Source organism: Phasianus colchicus, chromosome 1 (assembly GCF_987193195.1).
Source record: "Phasianus colchicus chromosome 1, bPhaCol1.hap1.1, whole genome shotgun sequence".
Lineage (NCBI taxonomy): Eukaryota > Metazoa > Chordata > Aves > Galliformes > Phasianidae > Phasianus > Phasianus colchicus.
In genome coordinates this window covers 90,089,344-90,099,514 of record NC_143436.1, presented here as the reverse complement: position 1 = coordinate 90,099,514, position 10,171 = coordinate 90,089,344, and positions in this window count along the sequence as shown.

Sequence of the window (10,171 nt, the reverse complement as noted above, 5' to 3'; positions counted from 1 at the left end):
AAGGCCAGGGATAGCTCTTTTAATTTATTTGAAACTAAGCTTATACTTTGTTTACTAAGCTACGTTCTCCATTATTGTGAAAAAAGTGCAATAAAACCTAGTAAAGAATGTTTTTATTGGGAATTGGGTGTACGATAGAATACAAGGCATCTTTTCTACATGGGGACCCATGGCTTTTACACAAAATCTTTCATTTCTTCGAAAACAAGTGTGAAATTGAATGCATATGTGGTTCTTCCAATGTTACTTTAAAAAAATTTATCTTCTGACTCCAAGTACCTCTGTTCAGAACATAGGAATTCAGTGCTTTTTTTTTCTATTTTGTTTTAATGCCTTCCTCAAACAATTTGTCTTTTACTTCTGAATTTCCATTGTCCTTTAAATTTTAGCTACCTTCCCTTTTTAGTTAAAGACCCTATTGTGGATGGTTGTGTGCATATGTGTATAGACAATAACAAAAATACAGAGAATAAATGTCCTGTATATGCTTTTATGAAGATAACTGATCACTATCTGTATAGCTAATAGTGTTGTCATAATATAGTTTTGTAGTTATATCACACAGATTATTTTGGTTTATCCTTTGGCCTAAATATTAATATATAAAAAAGTATGAAGCATCTTGTGAGGTTTTTTAAAAATTTAAGTCCTCAAAAATATTTGCCCAGTAACCTTTCTGTACCTCATGGTAGCAACTGGGTAAGGGACATTAAGCAAGGAGATATGCAGAGAAAATAATGGAAGTTGTTATTCTGAATTCTGTATCACAAAGTTATTAAGGTACAATTTTGTATTTGTTCATACTTCTACTCATACAGCTTATTTCTGTATAACTGTTTCTATCTTTTTCACTTGATCTTACAGGAGATATAATCCTTAATGGGTAAGACAGATTGAGGATGTGATCTGCAACCAATTCCCATATTCCTTGTATTTTCCATTATGAGACACTGAGGTAACATTAAGGCAGTAGAGGGGGATGGAAACAAACTTAAGCAATATATCAAATAAGAAAGAAACAGAAGTATAGGCAATCATACTTTTGAGTTCAGAACATTAGGAAATTTGGGAGCTATCATTGTTTTTGGGGGGGGGTTCACTCAGATAGTAATTTTATGTTTTTCCTGTTGTCTACAAAATCCAAGTCTCAAATCTCTACATCACGGCGCTTCTTTGATTCCTGAACTGTAGTTTTCTGCAACTTGGTTTTAAACAGTTTGTTTTTATTATGTGCCTCTCTTCCATCTCTTGGTTTCCTTTGATCTGCCAGATTGCAACATCAGCTGGTCTTGCTAGAGATGGCAGCAGTGCTCATCCTTGTACTCTAACATTCATTTCCTATGCAGAAGTTTCCCTCACCCACCATTTAAAAGGCAGGCTGAGTCACTATGGAACGTACAGTTTTGGAGATTGCAAATGACAGAGTTAAATCTAGTGCAGGTTCCTGTAGGATGAATTACAGTGTGTTCCCAAGCATTTTTCAATTCAGGATGACAACGAGATCCAATTGTACCAAATGCATCTACAGAATAGGTAGGAAAGTAGGCTTCTCAAAATCCTGAAACAAAAAATTCAGTCTTTTATAAGGGTTTGATCTTTATGGCATATACTTTAATATCTATCCACATGCATCAGTAACCAAGTGACAGGTAACTCTTAGATTATAATTAGTTTACTCTCAGAACCATTATTCCATTGACAAAAGAGAAAATGCCATGTGCAACTTAGCAGTATCTGTGACTTCATCACACACAGAACAGTTTTACAGAGATTTGTAGGTAATCTTTTCCCTTCTTTCTGAATGTCCTTTGTTTCTGTCATTTTAAAAGCGCACTTGTTCTTTACTTACATTTTTTCCTTCCTCTGACACTCATTCCAATTGTATTTTTCTGCACTTTACAAAGTTCATTGTAGCATATCAGTCTATGCAGCAGAAATTATTGTTAAAAGCCTTATTCTAAGAGCAGTGTAATCTGATTTCTTGTGCACTCCTGTCCTGCAGATAGATTTTCTGTTGTCTGAGAAGGCACTTTCTCTGACCAAAGAATTTTCTTTTGACTTTCAAGAGATACTTATGGTGCCATAGAAAATCTGGACTATAGTCACTGCTATCACTTTCTACTGCGTTGGTGTTTTGTGGAAAAGTCATGGGAATATAATGGTCCATTACTCTTAAGTCATTTAACCAATTTTAACGAAATTTAGCAGTGAAATTGGAAACATCTTGGGAGGGAAACACAGGCAGTCTGATGGCCTAGGCATTAGCTTGTAGGAGGTCAGGTTAAAAAGCTTTACCTCTTCTTAACTCTGTTGCAGCTACCTCCAGCTATGCAGTGTCTGACTTAATAATGGAGAAGACATTTTGCTCTTTCTCACTCCGCACTCCCAATAAACTCTGTGTCCTGGGCAGCTTTTGAAGTCTCTTTGTTTTCTCAGAAATGCCTCACAGGGGTTTAAGCAGGTTGTTCTAATGATCTTCACAACAAAGCTGAAGGACCATTGAATAAACAAGCCCTATGATAGATCTTGAACAACCTCTTGCAAATCACCTAAAATGAAGCTGCAATAGATGATAACTCTACAGGAGCACATTTAATTAACATACAAATTAAACTCAGATGAAGTTCAAATTAAACTCAAAGCAGGTAGGAGTTTAGGAATCCAGGAATCCAGCTACATGAGTCATTTGGAAGTTATGGACAATGCATAGGAAACATGCATAGCAAGAGCACATGCTTTTTGTTCCTGTCACAGACAACCCAGGCATTGACTGCATACAAATTTTGCACCCTCAGTGCAGCAAAATTGTTCATCGTCAGAGTGTTTTACAAGAGGAAGAAAAATGTACTGAAAATGTAAATAAACATGGAGTTATGGGGAAGAAAATAGCTCCTTTTTTTTTTTTTTCATTTATGATAAGTTTTCATTAAAAGGTGTACTTTTAAAATTCCTTATTTTATAAATATTTAGCTGAGAATATGCCTGAATTATATTTCCATTCTTGGGAGCGATTCTTTCAGTGCTGTTACTTAGATCCATGGGTCTAATACTAAAACTTTTTGAGATAAAGAAACAGGAAAAATCATACTTTTTTTTTCTCCCATGGTTATTTCAAATTCCCAGAATAAAATATTTATGACATACACAACCCTTACTAAAGGCAAAGGCTCATTAAAGTTGCAGATATGATCCAGTAGTTTAATAGTTAATTGTAAGCTTATTTTTAATATTCTCTATGTTGGTGTCCACAAACTTATTACTTTAGGGTCCCTACATCAGCAGTATTGTAGAGCATCCTTCCTTCCTACAAAGAGTTGTACTGTTAAACATACATTGACTGTTTAAGATTTTTTTCATCATCTAAAGTAAAGGATCTCCTGACACTGTAATATGTTGTTTTCACTTTTCACGTCTGTACTCTTTTCTGTCTGGAAAAGCTTTGCTCTTCCCCTTCTGTTGCTATGAGAAAAAGCCCAGTTGCCAGGGAACGAGAGCAAGAATCCAGCACATACTGAGGTGTCCTCTGTCAGATGTCAAAAGAAACTCTCCTAAATGCTTTCAAGTGCGTACAGAGAGCAAGGCTTACACATGAGAGAAAGGAATAGTGGAATTAGCTGGCTGTGCTTGGTAATGTTCAAAAGCACCCCAAAATCATTACTTTTTAGCCAGCAGTCCCAATACCGGCACTACATTGCTTTCTGTTTTCCCATAGCTGAGACGCAAGATAAAACACCAGGCTTAAAACCTTCCTTAAATTTTTGATTTGCTCATTGAGAACTTAAGCTTGGTCTCCTATTTTAAAAATTAGATTGATGATAGTGTTTTGTGGTCTGGATATGCAAAAAGCCTCAAGGAAAAATTAGCCAAGAGTCATGGCTGAGCTGAAGCTGTGGTTTGATTCTTGTGACTCTGCTTCTGGGATGGCACAAGTCTTTCTAAGGGTTCCTACAAGCCTCTGTGCCCAAAGTCACAGGTTCAGTACATAGTTAAGCCATTCTTAGCTGTGTATAATTGTTTTAGCCATAAAATAAAGCTAAACCTTCTAATTCAGATCTCGAGGCTTTTTTTGGAGCTGTATGGCTTGCTTACAACATCATTATGTGACAATGTCCTAAGGGAACAAAGAGAAGCCTTTGTCTGATCAGGGTTGGGTATGGGCTGTCTCTGTCACAGGCATATCATTGGCATCTCCAGAACATCTCTGGAGTGCAGAATACTTCTCTTTTTCATTATCTTCTTGTTGTTAGACACACTGTATTAATGATCCTCCAGGACAGAATTTTGTACATTTCACTGAGAGGTACTCGTACTTTTCACCAGCATTTGAGGTCAGGTTTAAGGAAGTCTTTAGATATACCAGTTGGTATCTTCCGGATAAATTCACCCTGAAATTGTTTGTGTCTGGAAATAACTTGGTTTGGAAATAAAATGGAGCTAGATGAAACTTGGTTCATGAAGTCTGTGAATGTTGAAGTTGTAAGAAACTGAGGCTCAAAGGAAATGGATAAATGTTAGAACAGCAGTATTTTTTACAACAGTAGAATGGAAGTGTATGTCTGGTACGCTTTGGTATACTGGGACCTTGCTCAAGTACAAACGGGTGATTGGCCCAAATTAGCATTTAGATTGCCTTAGAACAAAACAGAAGTGAAAATAATATATTTGGAAATAATGATGTACGGTTGTGTTAACAAGCTCTGTGAAGAGTCTCTGGACTGGGTCCTTATATGGGACAGATTCATCCAGCAAGTGCCATTATATGGAGTGCTTCAGCTTTTCTGGTCATGCACAGATCATGACCAGAAGAGGAGAAAGTGGTGGTGTTTCTCCCCACCTTGTCAGCAACCAGCCTAATCCTAGCACTGGTCAGGAAACAAAGGACATGTGACTTCCTTTTCTTGCGTTTCTGTTTACCGTTTCACAAGCATGAGCAGTTTTTCTTTAACATTTTTTCTCTGAACCACTTTTGACTTGATCTTCCTTGGATTTTGGATTTCTCTCTTTTTCTTTTTCTTTTTTTTTTTTTTAACTCCACACAGGAGTGCTGTATTGAAGCTTGCTCAGGCCCACAGCCAGCAGTGGCATGTTCACAGAGGGAAGCAGCCAGATACCCTGCAGTGCTGCTGATCATCACTGTGCTTTTATCAGCACTAGTGCTAGGACCTCAGCTCCACGGTCACAGCCCTGTTTTAACTCAATTTGTAAAACTACTTCTGCTTGGAGAAATAGGAGTGGTAAAACATAAAGGTGCTTCCAGAGATACAAAATCCTGGTTAATAAAAGTCAAAACTTGCAAGGAGTTCTACTTGCATCCTGTTTTGTGTCAAGCTCTATTTCTACTGGGAAATTGTCACAAATCACAAAAGTCACTCTCCTACTTATCTTATATATCTTATAGAACTCAGCTATGTAGATCTCATCTCACTTAAGGATTAATTATTGCAATAAGATGTTGTCGTTGATTTAAGAAAACCGTAAGTTGGTAGAAAAATGTATTCTTTATCTTGTTCTGATGGAGCTGTGTACAAACAGCTCACTGTATCCTCAGCTGCTTGAGTTTACTGTCTAAATAATCCTGAGAAAGAATTCCCAGATATGTTATTTCAGTTCTAAACAATTGCCTGTAATCTCAGGTAAGATTTTTTACTGTGCATGCCTCCTACAATGAAAACAGGTTGTCTAAAAGTCTCTTACAGAGCTGACTTACATACTCTTCTGGAAAAATGATAGCTTCCCCAGCAGCTCTCACACAGCTGAAATCTGTTTTCACGAACCATCTTTTGTAGCATGCTTGACATACTTTACATCTGTACAGTGCAAACAAAAGCAACATACAGAAGAAAATAAAATAATTTACAGCTCAGAATGAATATTCATGATGAACTGTTTATGTTATTCACGCCGTGGCAGCATTTAACACGGAATCAGAAATTTGCGGTTTAGGTAATTCCAATCACTCATGAACAAGGAACTGTTTTCTACCTGTGTCTCAGATTTGCTTGTTAAACATTTTACATGCTCTCTGAGGTTGTTTCCTCTTGAGTTATTTCGCAGTGCATGAGTGTCATCAAAGGATCAGTTGAAACTTGTGCTTTATTTGAGAAAAAAAAAATTTAAAAAGTATTTCAGAGCTGTTGTTTTCTTCTCTACTACCACTGAAATGGTGTTACACCCACAAAGACCTTAAGGTGACTGAAATTGGTAGTAATGTGGTGGAAAGAAAAGCTGGCTTTTAAGCCTTAGTGGTATTTGCCTTAGTGATGTGGATACAATTCTGCCCAGTGTCATACGCAGTATTTTGCTCACGCAAATAAGCTTTCCCATCTCAGGGACAGCTGAACAATATCTGAGGAATTTTATTGTCAATTTTTGGAGAAGATACAGAAAATGCACATAGGATTTTTCTAATATAGAAGTTTAGACTGATTTGGTTGAAATTGTTTCAATAATTTTTATTCCACACCATAATCAGTAATGATAAACGTATGGATCACCTGCTGAATTAACATTTTTGCAGTGAAGGTTTTGGCTGAGTCTTCTACCAGCACAGAAGGGTATATTATTTTTTATGAGTTGAAGGTGATTTTCTTGCCCTGTGAACATAACAGAGATGGTATAAATTCTCAGTGTTAATAGTGAATATTGTCAAGCAAATTTGCTAATGTTCTTCTATAAAATATTAACATCTTCTGTGGGGAATACAGGATAACATTGTTTTACAGATGCATGTCCTCATCAGTTGAATATAAGACATATCTGCATTTCTAGTATAGGCTACTGTTTCATAAATTTCCAAGTTAATATTTCCAAATATTCACTTTTCTTACTCCTGAAGTTCAATACTGTTTAGTGGTTATTTGGTATTTTGCTGCTTCTTCTAGCATTACTGATCATTGAGCAACATTTTTGGTTCATTAGAGGTGTTTTCTTAACAAATATCTCCTTGAGTAAATTTTAAAGTTTTTAAGTTGCAACTTTGAAGAGATTAAAGTAAGAGTGAAATTAAAGAAGACCTATTAAATAAATTGTTTTCTTTATAGGAGCTTGGGATTTCTTTATACTCCTTAATTTTTCAATATTCTTTTTAGTTTGAAACAAATCTGGGTATATCTGAGTCGATACCTTCTAATGCCTTTTTTTTTTTTTTTTTTTGGCCAAGCTTCAAGAAAAGCAGCTTGATTTGTTGACTTTACTGCAATTTAATTATCACTAATAGATTATTGAAGGAACACTCAATAAAATATAAACCTTGGCAGTCTGTAATGCTTTTAAACTCCATTTGAAAAGCTGATTTTTGATGAAGGTAGTCTATCTCTGAAATATTCTGGAAGAGACATTCACCCCAGTGCAGTATGGCTCCATCTCTTTGCTCAGTGCAGTTTCGAGTGACCTGCTGTGCTATATGATGATTAGCAGCCAGATAATACATGGTTGACTAGCGAAGTCTGCAGGCATTTGGGCATACAGTAGTAAAGCTACAGGAAGATGTTTCAGTTGCTGTAATAGCAGCAGTTGTTCTTTCAGCCTGATTTTGAGTCTGAGGTTTACTGACCACGGGGGTCAGTTCCAGGCAGAATGCAGGTATGTTGCATGGAGTTAGGACAGGCCAGAATTTCACCTTTGTAACAGGAAGATAGGAAGGGACACTTATGGGAACAGAAAAAAAATGAAAGTAAGAAGAAAAAGTTGATTCTTCAACAATTTTTCAATGTACAGAGTCTGTTTTCCCTAATTCTACCACTTGTTCATCTGTCTTTCTTTCTTTTTCAGTTAAAACGAGGCAATAAGAGACTTAGAGAAGTACTGAAAATATGAATATCTTGCTGCTAATAGTCTGTTTGGCTTCCTTTTAAAATTCAAACTTGTGCTCTCAAAATTCTCTTGCATTAACTGGATATGTCACTGTACAGGCAGTTCCAAGTGTTGACAGTGCTTCCTACATTTGATGTACCTGCTTTTAAAGGTTTGCTATAAGCTGATGGCTGTATAACCTTCTTCTGGGAGTGGGAGGAAGGAACGAAGGGAGAAATGGAGTAACACAAGTAGGAGGTGAAGGGTAATTTGTCACTCAGGTTCTTGTGTTAATTTCTTTCTCTGTTTAAAAACACAAATGCCAGTAAATAGTGCTTTCTGTATGAACTGAGATCTGGATTTAGTACAGTGATAATAGTAGTGACTAAGAATATGTAGTCTTGATTTAGAATAAAACATATGTATTTGAATGCCTGTTCAAGGATACACCAACATCATATTTTGTGTGTGTGCTTGTATTTGTGAATGATCAATTTTTTTGCCTACTTGCCTGCTTGTGTTCTAGCCCATATAGTCAGTTTTTCTTCAGCTATGGAGAGAGAGATAAGAGTAGAAGTAGAGTTACCTCTACTAAAGAGTAGAGGTAAAGTTATTGTGATTGCAAAGATAAAGGCAGGCAGATCTACAGACACAAACTGAGTTAGGTAAGAAAACAATTTACTAAACAATTTACCCTTTTCTGAGTATTTTTGCAGCTTTAAAATAAGCTGGGACAAGCATGCCCATCACTAAAACATTCCAAATAAAACCCACCCAAGCTGTTCTATGTTTTATTCAAAGTGGCTCCAACCATTTTCTATCTAGTCAAATTTCTATCTCCCTGCAGTAGGTTTTTGCACTGTAACATTGTAAAGAAGCTTTTTGCCTTCAAACAAACAAACAAGCAAAAAAATCCAACATGTTTTTAAGATTTGGGATTGTCCTCTTAGTTCCCAAAGAGTATCCGGAATACATAAGAGAATATGTAAGTAAAAAGAAATTTACAAAATAAAACCAAAATCATCTTGATGGTATATATAAATTGCTCATTGGCATTACTAGTCACTTCTCAATATTTCTCCTTTGAATTAGTGTGTATTTCTGCATTTATGCTCTTAATATGTTTCACTTAAGGAAAAGTACTGTGAAGATTTTGTAAGGAATAGAAAACAGAGCTTATTACAAAAGTTTTGACTTTTATTTGCATTTAAACCAGTGCATATGGGAATAGCTAGTAAATTGTTGTGGCCCAAAACAAGGCAAAGGGTTCATATGTGGCCTGTGAGTCTTCACAAGATGTGCATGCTCTAGAATGGAACTATAAATTTGACTGCTAAGACTAAAAGCTTAAATTTGAATCTGTATTGTACAATGCTACATGAAAGAATAAAAAAGTCAAACAAAACTTACTGATTTATAAAAGTATGAGAATGTTTTGAATAATGTGAAGCCAGCAAGTTTTCTATGGTACTTTCAGTGGTTCTTTAGATAAATTTGTATTTCTGCTGCTTTCTCTAATCAAGATATAACCCAGTTTAATAAATGCTTGTAGTTTTATATACTATCTGACAGGTGCAAAGGGTTTTGTTTTTTTTTTTAAGTTTTCTTGAAGCACACTAAATCAAGAGATGCTTTCAGATTTGATGAGTAGAAGTATTAATGTGTCAGAGTGGGTGGTGGCTCTCAGACATCAAAAGCTAAGTATCTACTTAAAGCCCTACCCTGTTATAAACCTGAAAAAGCCGAAATTTGAAATCATATGCAAAGAAATTGAAAAGCTTTGGATAATTTACAGAGGTGTAAAATGTGTGAACATTCCTAATTTTCTTTCGTTACATACTCTCTTGATTTTTTTGGAGCTAGCCCATTTGAATAATGTAATTCGTATCATGGTTACCCTACTGTTTTCTTTGATCATTCCCACACTTGCATAGATATGTGGCATAACATGACTCTTACACTGTTTCCCAAGTTACCATCTGCCAGCTGACACTGTAAGTAACTGTGTGCATTCCCATAGCCCAGCACATTTACAAACTGAAGTACATTATCAATCTCAGTGAAAAAGTCAGCAGCAAAAATAATAACATAAAAACTATGCTATTATAGCTCACCTTTTTTTTTTTCCAGTTTTATTAAGTACTGTTTATTTATGCGTGAAAGTATATGTATAAGCAGGTATGATGGCCAGGCTGGTGATTAGTGACTGTCAGAATCAGTAGAAAGTTACTGTCAGGATGTTGTTGCCTAAGTTACTGTTTGATATATTCATGGCAGGCATCCCAGGACTAACTCTTATGCTTGAGTGTGACAGTAAGTGATCTGACATACTTGTGTAGCTTTAAGAATGTAAAGCCTCATACTGGACAAGTTTCCATCA